We start from the raw sequence: 19863 nt of genomic DNA, 5'->3' as shown, positions 1-19863 counted from the left end.
ATAAGATGTTCTAAGAGTACAACCACATATTTGCCTGTTAGTTCCAACATAATCAACTCTCAATAACTCTTCAGCAATACGTCTCAAAGCAGCTCGAGATACGGAACCACGCAAATAACCATAAAAGGGACTTACGTGCGCGTGCTCAACTTCGTAAAAACTCTTTTGAAATGAAGCTCTAATGTTTCCCAGTTGTAACCTCAAGTTGTTATTCATGGCTTCCCAACATTTGACCATGTCACCTATACTGTTTCCTAACATCTGCTTTAACTTCCAATGAGCAGATTCAATCCTAAAAATATCAGATATAAAAAATACCATTAGATATTGAAAATATCAAATATTAAAAATATCAGATATTCAAAATAACACATAAAAAAAACATAAAAATAATATCAGATACAAAAATAACACATACAAAATTATAAGACGTACCGATTAGTCGTTGTGTTACCCAAATGTAGGACTCGATTAATCCATGCTCCAACAAATCTATGCCTATGTGGAGTCAACCATGTGTCTTTCACATAATTAATAAATCCACTATAATCAACACATGCTTGCTCAAGTTGATGCAACCGCTGACCATACTCAACCTCATCACTAGCCCAGACAACTTCCATCCATAATGTGTCTATCGTCTTTTGCAGGTCATTCACCACATGTTGTTTGCATTTGGCACCAACGTTTTTGTTAATGTGAAATCTACATAGCAAATTAATCGAGTTGGGAAACACAACTTCAATTGCTTTCATCAAAGCAAGATCTCTATCTGTCAAAATCACTTGTGGACACATGTCTTTCTTCACAAACAACTCTTTTAATTTCTCCAGTACCCAGCAAAAATTCTCTGTTTGCTCAGACTCCATATACGCAAATCCAACAGCAAAAGTCAACTCAGTCGATGTCATGCCAACAATTTCAAACAAAGGTTGTCTATATTTGTTTGTCTTGTAGGTGTTATCCATAACTAACACAATCGGAAATATATTCAACAACTTAACTGAATCAGGATGTGCCCAAAATATCTCTTTCACCACTTCCGAGTCATCTTGTTTTCTACTCCAATACACATATCCTGCATCCTCAATAAGCTTAAACAAATGTTGTATCTCACTCCTTGGACCTCTTATCTCTTTTTCTATCACACTCTTATGCTTGTATACTTGTGTAATCCGAGTGACATTCTCAGGAAACTTGTCTTGCAAGGAAAGCAAAATGTTTCTAGGTGCTACATGTCTCTTTGCCAAATCAGCGACATGTTGCTTCTCATCTGTGGTCAACCTACCAATAAACGAATGACCTTCTAATCTATCAGGTAAACCATGATTATGTAACCCACATTTTACATCAATCTTCCAACCAGATCCATCTTTCGCCGGAGTCGACCTGATTTTAAATGGACATCCACATTTCTTGGAAGCACTTTGGGTACCACTATCACTAATCTTGTGTTTCCCACCTTTATCACAACCAAATATTATTTTGTTACTTCTCCCTCTCTTCCCCGTTTCAGTATCTGAACGACTGATAATAACAGTTACTTTATTGTCGATTCCAACCTTTTTAATCCATCTGATAACCTCTTCTCGTGTACCAAATCTTTCCGTCGTCATAAACGCATCAGTAGTATCTACACATATTTTGGGAAGATTTTCCATTTCTGTAAAAAAAAAAAAAAAAAAAATTAAAAAAAAAAAACGTACCGGAAGACTTTAGGAAAGACTTCCGGAACACACAGAATGCATACCGGAACTCTTTGGAGAAGAGTTCCGGTATGCAAATTTTTTTGAATTTTTTTTTATATGAACCGGAACTCTTTCCTTAAGTGTTCCCGTTTGTTTTTTTGTGTGTTCCGGAAGTCTTTCCTAAAGTCTTCCGGTTTGGAAAAATACATACCGGAAGTCTTTTTGCAGGAGTTCCGGTGCGAGGGGTGTGAAAGTGTAATTTTTGCAATTTTCAACAGAATGGTAAAAATGAAATGGTAAATTGGTTAAAACCAATTAAGGGTAAAATGGGAATTTTTAAATTTTTGTAGGGGTATGGGATTAATTGTAGGGGTACAAGGTAAAATTTTCCCTTTCTTGAATCTGGCATTTCCAGTTTTGTATGATAGACAATACATTTTTGTAACAGTTTTTTCACTCATTTTTTAAAATTAATTTCTCACGCGCGACTTTGAAACAATATCGGAAATTCAATTGGCCTACCAAAAATTTGAAAAACTACATATTTTTTTTACCGTAAATTATGAAATTTGCGTGATTTTGTATCATAAATTTCAAAATTTTCGATAATAATGAAAACATTTACCCCATAAATTTTACAATTTGCGGTACAAAGTGACTGGCAAATTCCTCAGAATTTTTGATAGTTATAAAAATATTGTTTTTCATCGAAAATTTCATAATATTCAAAAAACTTAGAAAATTTTTAAATTTAGTTAAATTTTCAATAGTTGTTAATCTTTTTTATTTTTTTCGTTTTTTTGCAGTGAAATACAAGGGCAAAGACGACACTATTGTAGATAGAGCGACAAACCAGGCTAGAGTTGCTGAAGCCGAGTCTTCCCAGATACGGGCTGGACGAGTGGTTCCAACCGATTCACACCAGAAACGGTTGGATGAGCATGTGCAGTTTCGCGGATCCCGTAGCACCCGACGTCGATCGTTTAGATTAGTTAAGCAGTCCATAGATGATGCTGAGGTTGTTCATTCTCAGGATGTTCATGAATCAACAATCGAGACAGATGCAACACATATTGCTGTTGAGGTTGCTGATGAGGTGGCAGATGAGGTGGTCCAGCTAGATGTTGACATTGTTGATCTGGTTCCACCTGCTACTGCTGACACAGAGGTTACGACTCTTTCGATCGAGCCATTTGTGCACACTAATGGAGGATTCCCGGGAGGATCTAGTGACCAGTCGGTGCTTATCGAGTATGCTGACCATATGGCATACTGACTATGGCAGAGAGAGAAGTATATATATTTTATATTTAATTGTAATTTATTTATTGTTGTTCCATGAAAGCTAATTACTATTTTTTTAAAATTTGTTTGTTACATGACCGTCTAGTGACATCGCAAGGATCAAAGTTGAAGAACTTCCCGAAGACTCCGATGCCTGAGCAGGTCAGCCGTATTGTACGTGATTTTGAGCTCTTTGATTTTGCCGACTGCTCACTTACCATGCTTGACGCTCCACTTCTTACTGCTTTTGTTGAACGATGACACAATGATACATCTTCATTTCATCTTCCATTTGGAGAGATGACTATCACTCTGGATAATGTATTCTCTATGTTCTATCTCCCCATCATAGACAAATTCTTGACAATTCCTGTTATTAGCCTGTCGCTTGCATGCTTGATTGCTGCACGAGATTTGGGAGTTTTTGAGGAGGTTGTTATGGAGGAGTTTGGCTTTAACGAGGGAGATCACCTTCGTATGTCTTGGTTTGGGGATAGGTACGAGGAGTTTGTTACGACATATAGTTATGAGGGTGTCGATAGGGTGTACATGCTACATCTAGTAACATGTAATCTTTTTGCGGACAAGTGAGGTGTTTATATCGACGCCTGGTACGTGTGGTTGTTCAGTAACCTCGACATTATTAGTTGGCCTTGGGGGTGCACTGCGTTGACCATCCAGTATACAACACTTGGAGTGACGACAATATTTGAGACCATACATCTTACTAGTTATTTGAGTCTATTACAAGTATACTTGAAATTATTATTTCTTGTTGATTTCTTATTTAATTGTGTCATACCCTAAATTTTTCCCCGCCTAAAGACATTCATTTACATTTAAAGCATTTGTATTTATCAAGTTGCATCCACTCATTGACATAAATTATTCCATTTTTTTAAAATTTTATTTCACTAACATTTATTTAACTTTGATTAGAATTTTTTCTATTTACCAATTCACATAAAATACATGACCTTCATTCGAATTTTTTACAAAAATAACCCACTTTTTCATTGAAATTCCCAAAATACCTCAGGTTTCAAAAAAAATCCCAAACTACCCCACTTTTAGGAGGAGTCGCCAATTGAATTGGCGACTCCTCTTAAAGATTAAATGGAAGCGCCAATTGGATTGGCTAGGGCACATGCCCTGACCAATTGGCGCCCATGTGTATTACTTGAGAGGAGGCGCCAATTGGATTGGCACCTCAGTGTAAAATGCAATTTTTTTTTATGAATGGTCTACGTGATACATAAATTTGAAATAGGACCAATTGATATTAATAAAATTTTCCGTTCACAAAAAAAAACCTAATGGTGATGACCGGGATCACCTAACCGACCTCCGGTCCCACATCCCCTAGCTACCCTAACCCGTGGCCCTAACCCACGTTGATGATTCACCACTGGTGTTTGAGCATCTGAGGAGCCAGGAGCGTCACTACCAACTATAGGAGATGGTCTGTTGAGGTAGTCAGACAAGTCGACATAGTCTTCATTATGCATCGAGGGTGTACCGCTGTAGCTGATTTCATGACCAATGCCAGAGTGGTTGGGTTGTGGTTGACTCATTGGTGGGCGACCGAGACAGTTGAAGGGAGAAATGGGTGTGAATGATGCATCGAGGAAAGGTTGGAAAGGTTGTTGGGGTGTTTGGTAGAGATAGGGTTGTTGGACGTTTTGGTTTTGTGAGGTTTGGGCTTCTTGGCTATGGTAGGAGGAGGGGCGGTTGGTGTTGAATGATCGCTGGGTGTTCTGGCTAAGGAGGCTTTGGTAGGGTGATGGGGTGGGTGCGAAGAGATGTTGGGTCTCAGGTTGATGGTCAATTTGTTGGTGGTGGTATGGGGTATGCTCTTGGTATTGGGGTTGGGTGTATGGCATATATGGTTGTATGTTTGTGTGTTGGTTGAACAGAACGTTTGACGGACGGGGGGTTGTGTGTATCCGGTCTGACACTGTTGTTGGGGGTTTGATATTGAGGTGTCAGGTGTGTAAGTCATCTGACGTGGGTCGTAGAGGTACATATCCTCGGCGATGAATTGAAAACCAACCGATTTGTACCAAGTCATATAAGTACGACTTGGTTTTTCTTCATATGGCATGATTGCGTCAGTTAAGGCATGGTCATGGAGGTGCTTCCATTTGCGACACTCCGATCTTGTAAAGTTTTGCCATGGATTGAAGTTCCATTGGTCGTTAACTTTGCGCAGATGCCATTCTCCTAGGCTTGCTGGGGGATCTGGGATGTCTTGGGGCATACCGAACTGCAACTTCACACGATCACTGTTGTGCATCTCCACAGTTGTGAACCGTATTATCGGTGTGCATGCAGTCCATACGGCCGCGTCTTCAGTGTTGAACTCATGGTCATGATCCAAATTAAGGTATGGACGCTAAATGAACTGAAATGTGAAAGAAGATAGGATTATAATCTAGGTAGAAGAAGTTAACAAATTATAACGAAATAAATTAAGTTATTATCCTTACGTCTGTTGGTCGAAGGTGATCCAACAGATTGCGATACTGAGTAATACAATGTCTAGGACATCTGTTATAACTCATACCACATGCAGACCATCTACACCAAAAAGGTAAGAATATTAGTTAGAGATAGTAATCTTTAAAGAAGTAAGTAAAGATATAGCAATTTAAACAACTTACTTTTGTGCATAAGAGAATGTGAAAGGGTTGTTGTTGACGGGTGCTAGGGACGGTAGTCTTGACCAACCCCATGCTTGTAGCAAAACAACGCATCCAGAAAATGTAGATGTGTCTTTGTGTGAGTTTTTGCACAGGGAGCTATAGAGATAGGCTAGACAAGCAGATCCCCAACTGTAACTTCCTATTCTATCTACATGTCTAAGTAAAGGTAAATACATAATATGCATGCTAGAACCACTACCTTCGGGAAATAAAAACGAACCAATTAACAACATAATGTAACACCTAGTTTTTATTATTCGAGCATCTAAGTATAAACTATTATAGTATGACTTAAGGCGTGAAAGTAGTATACCTTGACCTCTTGAGTTATCATCTAACAAATCAGTCTCCAAGAGGTCCATGCAAATTGAATTTTACATAGTTGGTTTTACCATTAACAACCTTACCTTCAATGGGCAGTCCCAAAAGCATATAGACGTCTTCTAACGTCACGGTACACTCACCGGTTGGGAACCAAAATGTGTGTGTCTATGGACACCATCTTTTGCATAAAGCAAGAATGAATTTGTTATCTACGGACCAAGACAAAATCTTGCTTATGTGACCAAAACCGGCGAGTTCAACATAAGGTTGAATCATCGGGTCCATATGGACATCTTCGTGGACCCGAGTCGGGAACCTTGAAACATCCTATAAAAGAAAGAACAAAAAACTTGACTAAGTTGGTATGTTAAAATAAAAGGGATCTCTATTAAAACAAATAACAAAAAAAAAACTTACATAAGTTGCTATGTTTGCAACCGTTCCTCTATGCGTTTCGCCCATTGTGAGGATAGACATTTTGTCGGGGAAGAAAGCGGTTGGTGCAGATGAAACTACAAGAAGTTGTTGCAGATGAAATTGTAGAAGAAGTATTGTAGAAGAAGTAGTGAGAGTGATGGTGTGGAAGAAGTGTTAATGGTGTGGATGTATTTATAGGCAAATGAATGGGAGCATGAAAAGTTGTGCTTGCATGGTGTCTCAAATTGAATTGGCGCCCATGTACAATTTGTACATCGTGTCATCATTCAAATTGATGCCTCCATAGGGACATGCATGCAAGACCTAGGTCTGATTGCTTGGTTTCGAGGTCTGCATGCATGCTTTGATAAGGTGTCGCCAAATGGATTGGCGCCCATGTGCAAGGAATGAATGGGGGCGCCAATTCAATTGGAGTGTGTGTCTACATGTCTGACACGTGGATGTCCTCTCTCTTGCATGCTGAACATGTCACTTCTTAGTAGCTTGCATGGTTGACACATCATTTTGGACTAGCTTGCATGTGCGACACATCACTTCGAACTAGCTAGCATGTGAGACACATCATTTCCCTATTTAAGTGTCTTACTATCAACATCCAAGACACATCACTCACATTCATCTGCAGCAAGAAAATAGTTTTCATCTGCACAATGTCATCTTCACCAAAATACAGTGTCAACGTTCACTATAACGGTGAAACATACGAGTCTGAGTTATATGGTTTTTATTTTCGAAACACTGATACCATTAGACTTACGATCAAGAGAAATGCAACATTCTTGCATTTGAAAAAAAGAATACAATCCTGTATAGGATCGGGTATTGTGTCAAAGATCACGTATCAAAATCCAATATTTTTTGAGAATAGTCAATGCAAGTTTTTCCCGCTTAAGGTACGAGACGATGAAGATGTTGAATACATGTTTGTTAGTCATCAACATTCAGGCTGCAACTATATTGAGTTGTACATTACTCTTCAACCATGTATACCGTCTCATCAGTCTCAAATAACCAGTCAGGATGAATCTGGTGAATTTGATCCACAATGGTCAAATGACATCAACCCAGAAGCAGAAGCAGAAGTGGACGTCGTTGATGAAGAAGAAGAGGTGACTGAGATACAGGTTTATCACATGCTGAACAACGACATTGAAGATGATGATCAACCACCACCAATACCTCCTAGTCATGTCATCCGCCTCAACATATGACAAATTTGGATCTGCACGACGATGATACATCCAACAATGTTTTCTATAACCCGTATCCACGATCAGAAGGTGAATTAAAGGTGTGAGACATGTTTCGTACTAAAGACAAATGCGTGCGAGCTATCAAAAAGTTCCACATGAAAAACTCTGCTGATTTTACAGTGAAACGCACTGATTCAAGAAGGTATGTTATCGAATGTCGTAACATCCTTTGTAAGTTTCAGTTGGTTGCCTCTTACAAAAAGAAAAACGACTCTTGGGAGATCGCTTCAATAGACACACCTCACAGCTGCATTGCAACTAACGTTGAATAAGATCACTGTAAACTAAGTGTTGCATTGATATGTCAAGACATTTTACCATTGGTTAATAAAGACCCATCAGTGGAGGTGATTATAATTATATCCTATATCAGAACAACATATAATTATACTCCATCTTACAAGAAATCCTGGATTACGAGGATAAAGGTTGTTGAACAGGTATCCGGCAACTGGGAGGATTCATACAAAGAATTGCCACGGTTTTTATGGGCCCTAAAAACATATGTCCTAGGAACTATGGCAATTATGGAGACATTGCCAGCAATGATGCCAGACGGAACCTGTGTTATAGGTAATAGAATGTTTCCCCGTCTCTTTTGGGCGTTTGACTCATGCATCAAAGGTTTCACATTCTGCAAACCTATTATTCAAATTGATGGCACTTGGTTATACGACAAATACAAGGGTACTTTGCTTATGGCGGTTGCACAAGACAATAACAACAATGTCTTTCTCATTGCCTTTGCTCTGGTTGAAGGTGAAACGACTGGTGGATGGGGTTTCTTTCTTCGACATCTCTGAACGCATGTGGCTCCACAAGCCAATCTCTGTTTGATTTCTGATAGACATGCTCCCATTGAGAGTGCCTACAACAACCATGACAACGGATGGCATGATCCTCCTTCTACCCATGTCTATTGCATTAGACATATTGCATAAAACTTCATACGTGCAATAAAAGATAAGAATCTTCGCAAGAAGGCGGTGAATGTTGGGTATGCTCTAACTCAGCCGTCATTTCAATATTATCGTGATGAAATTAGACTGTCTAATAAAGACACATGGAGATGGCTAAATAACATACCAGTAGAGCAGTGGACAAGGGCATTTGACAGAGGTTGTCGATGGGGCCACATGACAACAAACCTTGTGGAATGCATGAACGGGGTATTCAAAGGAATTAAAAATCTGCCAATAACCGCCTTGGTAAGATCGACCTATTATAGGTTGGCTTCTACGTTCACAACCAGATATGAAAGATGGAGTGCGATGTTAATGTCCGGGCAAGTATTTAGTGAGTGTTGCATGAAAGTCATGAAAGAGGAGAGCATCAAAGCTAGCACACACGCTGTAACAGTCTTTGACCGTCATAGGCAAAATTTCAGCGTCCAGGAAACAATGGACCGCAACGAGGGGAGACCAAATTTAGCTTATGCTGTTAGACTAAACCGAAGTTGGTGCGACTGTAGAAAATTCCAGGCCTTCCGCATTCCTTGCTCCCATGTCATTGCAGCATGCGCTTGTACTCGTCAAGACGCTTACATCCATTTATCTAATGTGTACAAGGCCGTCACCGTCATGAATGTATATAATCAAAGCTTCTCGGTACTACCAATGGGGGAATACTGGCCTTTATATGAAGGTGATATAGTTTGGCACAACGACGAGATACATAGAAAGAAAAAAGGAAAGCCAAACAACACACGTATCAGGATAGAAATGGATTCCACAGATAAAATGATAAGATTATGTAGTACCTGTCGTCAACCAGGATACAACAAGAACAACTGTCCCAATCGAGGAGCATCATCTGGGTCTTAAGCTTTTTGTAACATTGTATTTCTGTAACCTTCAATCATTATATATCATTAAGTTTTTGTTGCAACGAGGTTCACAATAAACATCAGTACAAAATAAGTTATCTGAAAACAGAAATATTTATAACTGATTACAACAATCAAATTGATGTCATCTCGACCGAACATCATTTCTCTAACATCCTTATCAGTCTTCATTCGCACCCAACCAAAGATATTGTCGAGTCTCTCAATACTTCTAATTTTTCCCCCTTCTGGTATTTTTCCATCTAACCAACAAACCAACTCCCTCTTCAGTTGCTCGAACGTAGTGATGTTCTAGAAGAGCATCAGCATCTGAGGTTTGTCTCTCGCATAAATCGCCTTTTTGTATCAACGACGAACACCAAACATGATTTCCAAATGATTAAATGAGATGTGGAACAATGACTCATACAACACATCTATTTATAACAAAAAAACTGCATTTTACACTGAGGCGTCAATCCAATTGGCGCCTCCTCTCAAGTTATACACAGGGGCGCCAATTGGATTGGCTAGGGCACATGCCCTAGCCAATCCAATTGGCGCCTCCATTCAATTTTTAAGAGGAGTCGTCAATTCAATTGGCGACTCCTCCTAAAAGTGGGGTAGTTTGGGATTTTTTTTGAAACCAGGGGTATTTTGGGAATTTCCTTGAAAAATGGGTTATTTTTGTAAAAAATTCCCTTCATTCATATGCATTCATATTCATAAATCATTCCATTTTTTAATTTCATTTTAATGATATTTATTTAATTTTGATTAGAATTTTTTCTATTTACCAATTCACATAAAAAACATGACCTTCATTCATATGCATTCATATTTATAAATCATTCCATTTTTTAATTTTATTTTAATGGTATTTATTTAAATTTGATTAAATTTTTTCTATTTACCAATTCACATAAAAAAAATATGACCTTCATTCATAAGCATTCATATTCATACATCATTCCATTTTTTAATTTCATTTTAATGATATTTATTTAATTTTCATTAGATTTTTTTCTATTTACCAATTCACATAAAAAATATGACCTTCATTCATATGCATTCATATTCATAAATCATTCTATTTTTTAATTTCATTTTAATGATATTTATTTAATTTTCATTAATTTTTTTTCTATTGAGCATGACCGGAGTCACTCTTGGGAGAAGCGTCCGCGATCGGGAGGGTCTTGAACCGCCAGATTCGCAGCCGGTTGGAGTTTTAAGTGTCTGCCGTTGCGAGGACTTTGAACCGTTGGATTCACGGTTGGACAAGGCGGTCGGTAGAGTTTCTTGAGCGACCACCGTCGCATGTTCATTAGGCTATGGCATGAGTGTTGTTTGGCTGGAGTAAGGTGAGAAGTCAGTGAGAATCTAGGAGGAGATCTGATTTCAAGATGAAGAGGAAGAGTTTTTTTTTCGTTGTTTGCATGTGCCATGTTTGAGCGGCCACGTTTGACCTCAGGTTCTTTTCACGTGTTCCCTGATTAGTATTAAGTAAACCGGGTCGGATCCGACCCGGTCTGCCCTGGGCTTATCCCGTTTTTAAAGGCCCGTTTCCTTTTTTTTTAAATTCTGTTGAAGTTCAATACTTGTTTTTTGGGACGAACTTAGTTTCCAACTAAGCACTCTTGGCTTGGTGGTTGAGATTTCTCTTGTATATCAAGTTTTTGTGAGGGGATTTATTCAACTCCATTTGTTTTCCAATCTCCGTACTTCGATCATTTGAATCTCAAACCTTCATGTTATCCAAATATTCAAATTCTTTTCTCATTAAAATCTGAATAAAAAGATTACCTGGATGAAATATCTAGTCGTAATCCCGAATATTAGGCCCAAGTTGTAAGAGCTTGTAAGCCCTATGTATTCGTCTTCTCTTCAATTACCCTCAAACATTTCAAACCATTTTCTCAACTAAATTGGAAGAAAAAGATTACCCTGGATGGAATATCCAGTCGTAATCCTGAATATTATGCCCAAGTTGTAAGAGCTTGCAAGCCATAAGTATTCGTCTTCTCTTCAAAACCCTCCAATATTCAAATCTTTTTTTCTCAATAAAATCTGAAGAAAAAGATTACCCTGGATGGAATATCCAGTCGTAGTCTCGAACGCTAGACCCAAGTTGTAAGAGCTTGCAAGCCATAAGCGTTTGTCTTCTCCTTCAAAACACTTGTAAATATTCAAACTTCTTTTCTTAATAAAATTGAAAGAAAAAGATTACCTGGGTGAAAGGTCCAGTCGTAATCCCGAGTATTAGACCCAAGTTGTAAGAGCTTGCAAGTCATAAATACTCGTCTTTCGAGCCCAAAAATATATTCAACCAATCAAACTCTTTTTTCACCGTCGTGAAATCTTCAAAACCTTTTCATAAATGAAAGACATCTTGTCTTAAGATGATGCAAAATAATGCTTCATCCATAATTATTGAGCTGAGATAAGTGACGTTTTTCCGAATGTTGATTTGTAAATCCATTCGATGTGTTGTATACGTCCACTCCTCATCTGTTTTGGGTAAAATGTTTCTCGTCGATTAGTACAAGATAGCTTTTGCTAAAATCGACCAACAAACAAACATTTCTACCCAGAACTACGTAAGCCTTGAGTTCTCTATTGAGATACGTAGGAACAGGATTGTGAAATCCTGTCATGCTCATTAATAAAAAACTTATATTTAGTCCCCTTTGTTAAAAATCCAAAAACATTATTCTCTCTTATATTCTTTCTTTCCCACCTAATATCTTGAGAAGCCTAATATTTCAAACTAACACTAACGCGCACAACTAACCTAATGGTTCTTGTTGAGTACAACAGACGTGAGGGATGCTAATACCTTCCCCTTGCGTAATCGACTCCCGAACCCTGATTTGGTTGCGACGACCATAATCATTGTCGTTCTTTCTAAGGTTTTATCGATATTTCCACTTTCCTTTTTAGGAATAAATAAAGTTCGGTGGCGACTCTATTTAGTCAATCATGCGAGCGTGCGATTTGCGCTTCGCTAAGTCGTTTTCTCATTTTTCGAGGTCCGACAAATTGTTACAAATAATACTTCTTAATTATTATTTATTATGCCTGTGTTCTAATATTAGTGCTGGATATACGAGCATTTCCCCATCATTTATGACAAGAGGGTGCATCATTCCCTAGTGGGGCCCCACAGGCGACGAGATGGAGGGTCATGCAGTTACATCCCAGTGGTGTTGCTGAGTACAGGAGAAGGCTAGATGCGCTGACTGTAGGTGGTCTCATCTGGACACCAAACACTGATCATAAAGTCCACCGTGATTTTGATGACTCTTCTTTATATTTAGGTTATATATGGTGGGAGACCATGGTCGCTAGATTGTCTGAGAGGCGTATGCGATAATATGGTTATGTTCAGAGCATCCCACGACCAGTTCTACATATATCATATGCGGGCATTGACAAGTGGTTTCAGAGTAATATCATCAGCTCTGGTTGTTCTATTAGAGATCACGCAACTACGGTTCAACATGTCTCGCAGTGTGAGGATGGTTACTTAGAATGGTACCTCACTGTACCACACTTTCGCATCTTCCCACATATTGAGCATACAATTGATGTTGGGCCTTCCGATGTTGGGGTACCTGTTGATGACGTGTCGTCGCCGTCTCCTACAGTTGATGCCGATGACCAGCAGTTCCTCCATATGATTGTAGTTCTTATGATAACCTCATAGATTTGGTAAACCCAGATGGCAAGATTTATACTTTATTATCTCGTGCTGCACACATAGCCCGTTGGGACCTATCTAGAAATTATTGTTATCTTTATGTATTATTTATATATTACATGTAACATTACTCAGACATCTTCATCAAAACTTTTTATTAGATGATATTTTTGATCTTCTTTGATGCAACATGAACATAAACTAACATTTGACAATGAATTACATACTTAAACACAACTTAAAAAACGACAATGAATAAGAAAACCTAGACACTGCAAGATGATTTTGGATGTTTCATCGTCTTGATTGATCGAAAAGAATTGAATATGATATGAAATATAATGGGTGGAAAAAACTCATAATAACTTGACACATTAACTAAGAATGCATAAGGAAAGTAGGAAAAAATGAGTTTGACAATAATTTCTAAGAATTTAAAATTTTGTTGGGGATGAGCAAGTTGTGGTAGCGACATATGTTAATGAATAGAGAACTTGAGATGCTAACAACTTGAATAGTTGAGTGATGATCAAATATATATTTTAGATGTGTAATTTCATGGGAATGTGAAAAGTAGAAAACAATTAAGGTTTTATGTGAGTTATATAAAGAAATTGTGAATAATCAAGATGCTAAGATGATTTGAAGGAAGAAAAATAAATATTCAGGGGAATTTTAACAGGTTCCAAATGATAACATATAATATTTTAATGAATGACAAATGAAGGCTAATGTTGGAATTTAGAACCACAAGATTGGTGAATGATAGGGAAAATTAGAGTATGGAGAGGGAGAGAGGAAAAAATGTGTGTGTGTGTGTGTGTGTATGTGTGCGTGTGTGTATGAGAGAGAGAGAGAGAGAGAGAGAGAGAGAGAGAGAGAGAGAGAGAGAGAGAGAGAGAGAGAGAGAGAGAGAGAGAGAGAGAGAGAGAGAGAGAGATGAGGGTGAGAATATTTTATTTTCATTAACTATTGATGAGGATGCCTCAAGGGTACTTATACAAGTATTAAAAAGTGATTGAGACTCAAATAACATAAGCCAAATAACAAAAAACTAAAAAAATCATGACTGTAACCGGTTACAGCTTCTACAAAAATTAAATAACTTTAAGTGGTAACCGGTTACGTGCAGACGTTAACCGGTTACACCCACGAAAATTTTCCTGTTTCTTCAGCTCAAAAGTTACTTTGGCCTTGCTATAACCAATTACACCCCCGTGTTAACTAGTTACAACACTTGAATTACCAAAAATACTTTTAACACACCACCTTAATTCAAGTGCTCCAAGTCTTCCATACTCATGTTCATCTTCAACCTTTTGAACACGCCATTTGTGAATCCCTTAGTCAACAAATCAACCATTGGTCTTTACTTCTACAATATCCCAATCTTAACTTTCCTTCACTAACAAGCTCTCTTAAGTAGTGAAACCTCATCTTAATATGCTTGCTCTTCCTGTATGAAATTGGGTTCTTATCAAGATTAATCGCGAAAATATTATCAACCAGGAGTGTAATAACATCACTCTCATTGATACCCATCTCCTCTAATAGATTCATTAGCCATGTGTCTTGACACACATATAACGAAGCGACAATATCCTCGGGCTCATAAGACGAGAGTGCAACTACACGTTCTTTCTCTGAACACCATTAGATTGGTGTTCTATCGAACATAAAGATTTATCTAGTTGTAGACTTTCGATCATCTTTATCTTTGCTCTAATTGAAATCCGTAAAATCAAACAAATTGCATTTTCTTCCTGTATCTGTTGCAGAAAAGAGAACTCTGCAGCCAACATAACCTTTGACATATCTTAGGATCCTCTTGACTGCTGCCAAGTGAGATACCTTTGGTCTCCCCATGTATATACTCACAATATTGACACTAAATGCCAAACCCGATTATGTATTGCACAAATAACGCAAGGATCCAATTAATCTCCTATATTGAGTTGGATCAACATCTTGCTCATTCTCATTCCTCGACAATTGCAACCTTGATTCAGCTGGAGTAATGGCAACATTACAATGCTCCATTTCAAACTTCTTTAATATATCAAACACATACCTTCTTTCGTGCATGAGTAATCCCCTTTTGGACTTGTGAAACTCAATGCAAAGGAAGTATGTCACAAGGCCAAGGTCGGTCATCTCGAATTATTTCATAAGTTCACTCTTGAACTTAGAAATTCACTTTCCGTTGCTGATAACGCGAAAATACATCGTATATTTCCCTTGATTTACACTCAAAAATCGTACCACTTTCATTTATATTCCGATTATTCCGCAAGTGTTCGAGTTATTTTTGCAGGTATTTCAATTCCCATGTTTAAATGAGCAAAGTATAGAAAAGGAAGGAAAAGAAGAAGAAACAGAAGAGAAAACAACAGAAAAGCAGAAAATACAAATCATGTGCATGTGACGACCGTCACAAATCCTGTCACGACCGTCACGCCCTAGGTGTCACGACCGTCACAAGCCCACCACGACCGTCACAAGGCCAAAAGCAGCGTATTGAATTTGTCAACAAAAGTGATCCACACGCCCTTATTTCTCGTTCCTCAACCCACTTTCCTGTGGATTTCTCACTCAACCAAGTCACCCTTATTTCTCTCAAATTCCAAGACCAAATGGAGAATATAAAAGGATGGAAGTTGGAAACCTACAGGCACGCTAAATTTTCCTCCCTGAAGCCAGCTTTCAAGACCTTTCTCTGCATTTATTTTCCACAGCAATTCTGTTTTTCTTTTATTTTTCTTCAGCAAGATTGTTTTCTTTTACCGCAATTTAGTTACCGTTCCGTTCAGAGTTTCCGTTTTCCTTTTCCCTTTCCGTTTTTCATTTAGCCAAAGTAGTAGTTTCCTACACTGGGGAACTAATGCAATTTATTTAATTTAGTTTAGGCAATCATTTTGAAGAAGCAGAATCCTACCGACCTGTGGAGGACTGCTCAAGTACTTCAAGATTCGGCATATTCTATTAATCCAATCTCCAGGTTTTTATTCAATTATTATTGTTATTGTTTTATTATTATTATAATCATGTTTGCTTTATTATTGATCTGTTTATGTTCGTCTGTGTTTGCATTATTTAACATGTCCGGCTAAACTACCGGTATCGGTATGTAAACAATTTAATTAGACGGGATTTAATAATAATCGGTGTAAAACTTATTTTCTCAAACAATCTTTTTGGCTGTGGTTTTTAATTTAAATTTAATTAACTTTGTCACAAGAGTGAGAAGCTATTTAATACGATTTTGCCACGAGAGTGGGAAATTAACTAAGGTGAGAACCGACAATCGTGATAGCGTGAGGGTCGAACTGGATAGTAAAGACTATGCATTGATTTTAAAAACAACGAGAGCACTTTAAAAGCAATTAGAACTTATTTATTTTCAAAAAGTATTTTTAACTTCAAATGGGACAGCGAGAGCGTACATTCTGACTTAAAAGTATAGTCCGAGTCAACAATCACGAGAGTGTAAGATAAAGCCTTTTAAATAAGTATTTTCTACTGAAAGATATTTGGTACTTAAAATATACACCGGTGACTTATCGAATCCCTGACGATTAATGCGTTGCATACTGATATCCCCCTATTAATATTTTCTTAAGACTTAACTTCCCTTAGATTTAATTTTCGTTCAACCAAACTTCTAAAAATCATTTCCTTAGCTTAACATAGTAACATCGATAGCATTAGTTTGACCATCGGTCCCTGTGGGTTTGATATCTTTTAAAACTAAAATGACTGGACTGTGCACTTGCAGTCAAGTGCCCGATAGACTATATTATATATACAGTCACGAGACATATCAGTTGCTGCCCATTATCAAAAAGTCATCTACATATAGACAAAGAATGTATCCGTTTTCACATACACTCCATGCTCAGATACACCTTTCTTGAAGCCAACCTTCTTTAGGAAATCATCTATTCTTTTGTTCCAAGCTCTTGGAGCTTGCTTCAAACCATATAACACTTTTTTCAACTTGTAGAACTTTAGCTCTTAGTTTCTCACAACAAAATCAGGGGATGTTCTACATACATCTCATCTTCAACCAGTCCATTCAAAAATGCATATTTGACGTCCATTTGGTAGATGGTTCAATTGTTGTTATTCACAATACCAATAACTATCCTAATGGTTTCAATCCTAGCAACATGTGTGAATAACTATTCAAAGTCTATACCTTCTCTTTGCAAAACTCCCTTTACAACTAATCGAGCCTTATGCTTGATTATTTCACCCTTGAGATTTGCCTTCACTTTGAACACCCATCTCACACTAATTGGCTTCTTTTTGTCTGGTAGATGAACCAACTCCCAAGTATTATTCTTCTCAATAGATTCCATCTCCTTCTTCATAGAACAAATCCACTTTGAATCACTTAAAACCTCTTATGTATTAACGGGCTCAGATTCGGTCATAAGTTCAAAATAGACGAAATCACCATCATCGTTGATTTCGTTGTCTCATAACAGCTCACAATCTTGGAGTCTTTGAGGCAAACCTCTTTGCCTTGTTGATCTTTTCACATTTTCTTCAATTCGGGCTTTAGCAATGAGAGTTTTTGCACTTCCCATTTCTGCAGAATCTGAAATCTACTTGCATCAGTCTACACACACCCGAATACACCACCTCAAGGTGATTCTTGGTTCTACAACCTGCATCCTTGCTGAATTTACCCTTATGTTGCTTTGCTTGCACACATTCTTCATAAATTTTAGTTGGTATGTTGATCAATGGAAACCCTGTTACCATTCCGTTCTTTTGCAAGTCTTTGAGATCTCAAAAATTGAGATGCCCAAGACGATAATGGCATATCCACTATTCTCGAATTTCCCTGTAGAAAGACATATATGCTCCATAACCTCCATCTCAACCTTTAAAGTTCTATTGGCAACCATAAGATCTTTAAGGATCAAAACCCTGTTTGCATCCATAATGCACAACTCCATGTTTTCCATATGAATCTTGTAATTCTTCTCAAGCAATTGGCTAATACTTATAAGGTTACATTTGATTCCTGGATGTACAATACATCTTTGATCAAGGAAAGTCTACCATCCATTCTCATGATCAAAACATCACTGATCCCATCGATCGATAAAGTGGTGTCATCTGGGAACTTCACTTTGTTCTTCATGGTACAATTGATTTTAGCAAATCAATCTTTCCTCCCCGTCATATGAGTAAAGTATCCCGAGTTCAAATACAATTCTTCTATCCACTTGACTCATTCTCTCACAGTCACCATGATATTTTCTTCTGCATGTAACTGGTTAATGCTTTCATATAACCGGTTACAACCTGTTTTTGTAGCATTCCTAGAATTGCTGCTATTGTTGTCCCATGGCCTGCTGCTTATGCATTCGCCTTCTGTGATCATGACCAAAAGTGTATTCTCTTCATCAAACTCTTATCTTACAACCTTGGATTCATCTCCTTAAGGTTCCTTCTTGTTCGCATTGCACTCTCTCTCAAAATGACCGAACCTTTGAAACTTAAAGTACTGCTATTTGCTTTTGTCAAACTTCTTCTTTTCACCTCTAAAGTTGCATTGATCACCATTTTGTTGCAACTGCTCTCACCAATTTGACAAGTTGAATTCTTGAAATTTTGGGACTCTCTTCCACAAAAATTCTGAAAATTCCCTTTATTCTTCATGGATCATTTTCCTTTCGATCTCTTGTCATTCTCGTTGAAACGAGCTTGCAAAGCAATCTCCGTCTTTGCCTTATCATCATTTATATCCTTCATCATTTGCTCATGAGCCTCAAGAGAGATTTGTACGATCATTCGATTCCTCAATCGCTACAACCACATTGTCAAATCTTGGTGTTAAAGAACATAAGATTTTTATGACAACATACTGCTTTGTGAATGTTTCTCCACATGCATTCACTTGATTAATCAACCGAGTGATTCTCATTGTGAAATTGTGTTTCATCTCATTTTCTTCCATTTGAATCAATTCAAGTTGACGCTTGTGAGTTTGTAACCTCACCACTTTCGCCTTGTCAGCCCATGCATATGCCTTATCTAAAAAATTTCACACTTGCTTTGACGATTCACAATCATCAACTTTCTCAAAGTTGTCACCATCCACATATTGATGGATAAAAAATAATGCCTTGAAATATTTATTCTTCTCTTCCTTATGTGTTGATCGTTGTGCATCTGTTGCATATTCGGCAAGAGGATTCACCCTATTCTTGTTCACTTCAAGAACATGTTGGTAGCCAAACAATACTTTCATTTGTTTGCACCATTTATCGTAATTATTCGCATCAAGGATGAGTAGGTTTGAAGAGATTATTTCATTGGAGACATAATTCATGTTGCACACTAGGTGTTTGTGGATCAGAACCAGACTCTTGATGCCAAATGTTGGAACTTGGAACCACAAGATTGGTGAATGATGGAGAAAATTAGAGTGTGGGGAGGGAGAGACGAAAAATTAAGAGATAGTAATGAGAGTGAGAATATTTCATTTTCATTAACTATTGATAGAATGCCTCCAAGATATTTATACAAGTATTATAAATTGATTGGAACTCAAATAACATAAGACAAATAATAGAAAACTGAAAAACTTGTGCCTGTAACCGGTTACAACGGCTACAAAAATTAA

This window comes from Lathyrus oleraceus, chromosome 3 (assembly GCF_024323335.1).
Source record: "Lathyrus oleraceus cultivar Zhongwan6 chromosome 3, CAAS_Psat_ZW6_1.0, whole genome shotgun sequence".
Lineage (NCBI taxonomy): Eukaryota > Viridiplantae > Streptophyta > Magnoliopsida > Fabales > Fabaceae > Lathyrus > Lathyrus oleraceus.
Note: the sequence above shows the minus strand (reverse complement) of the source record.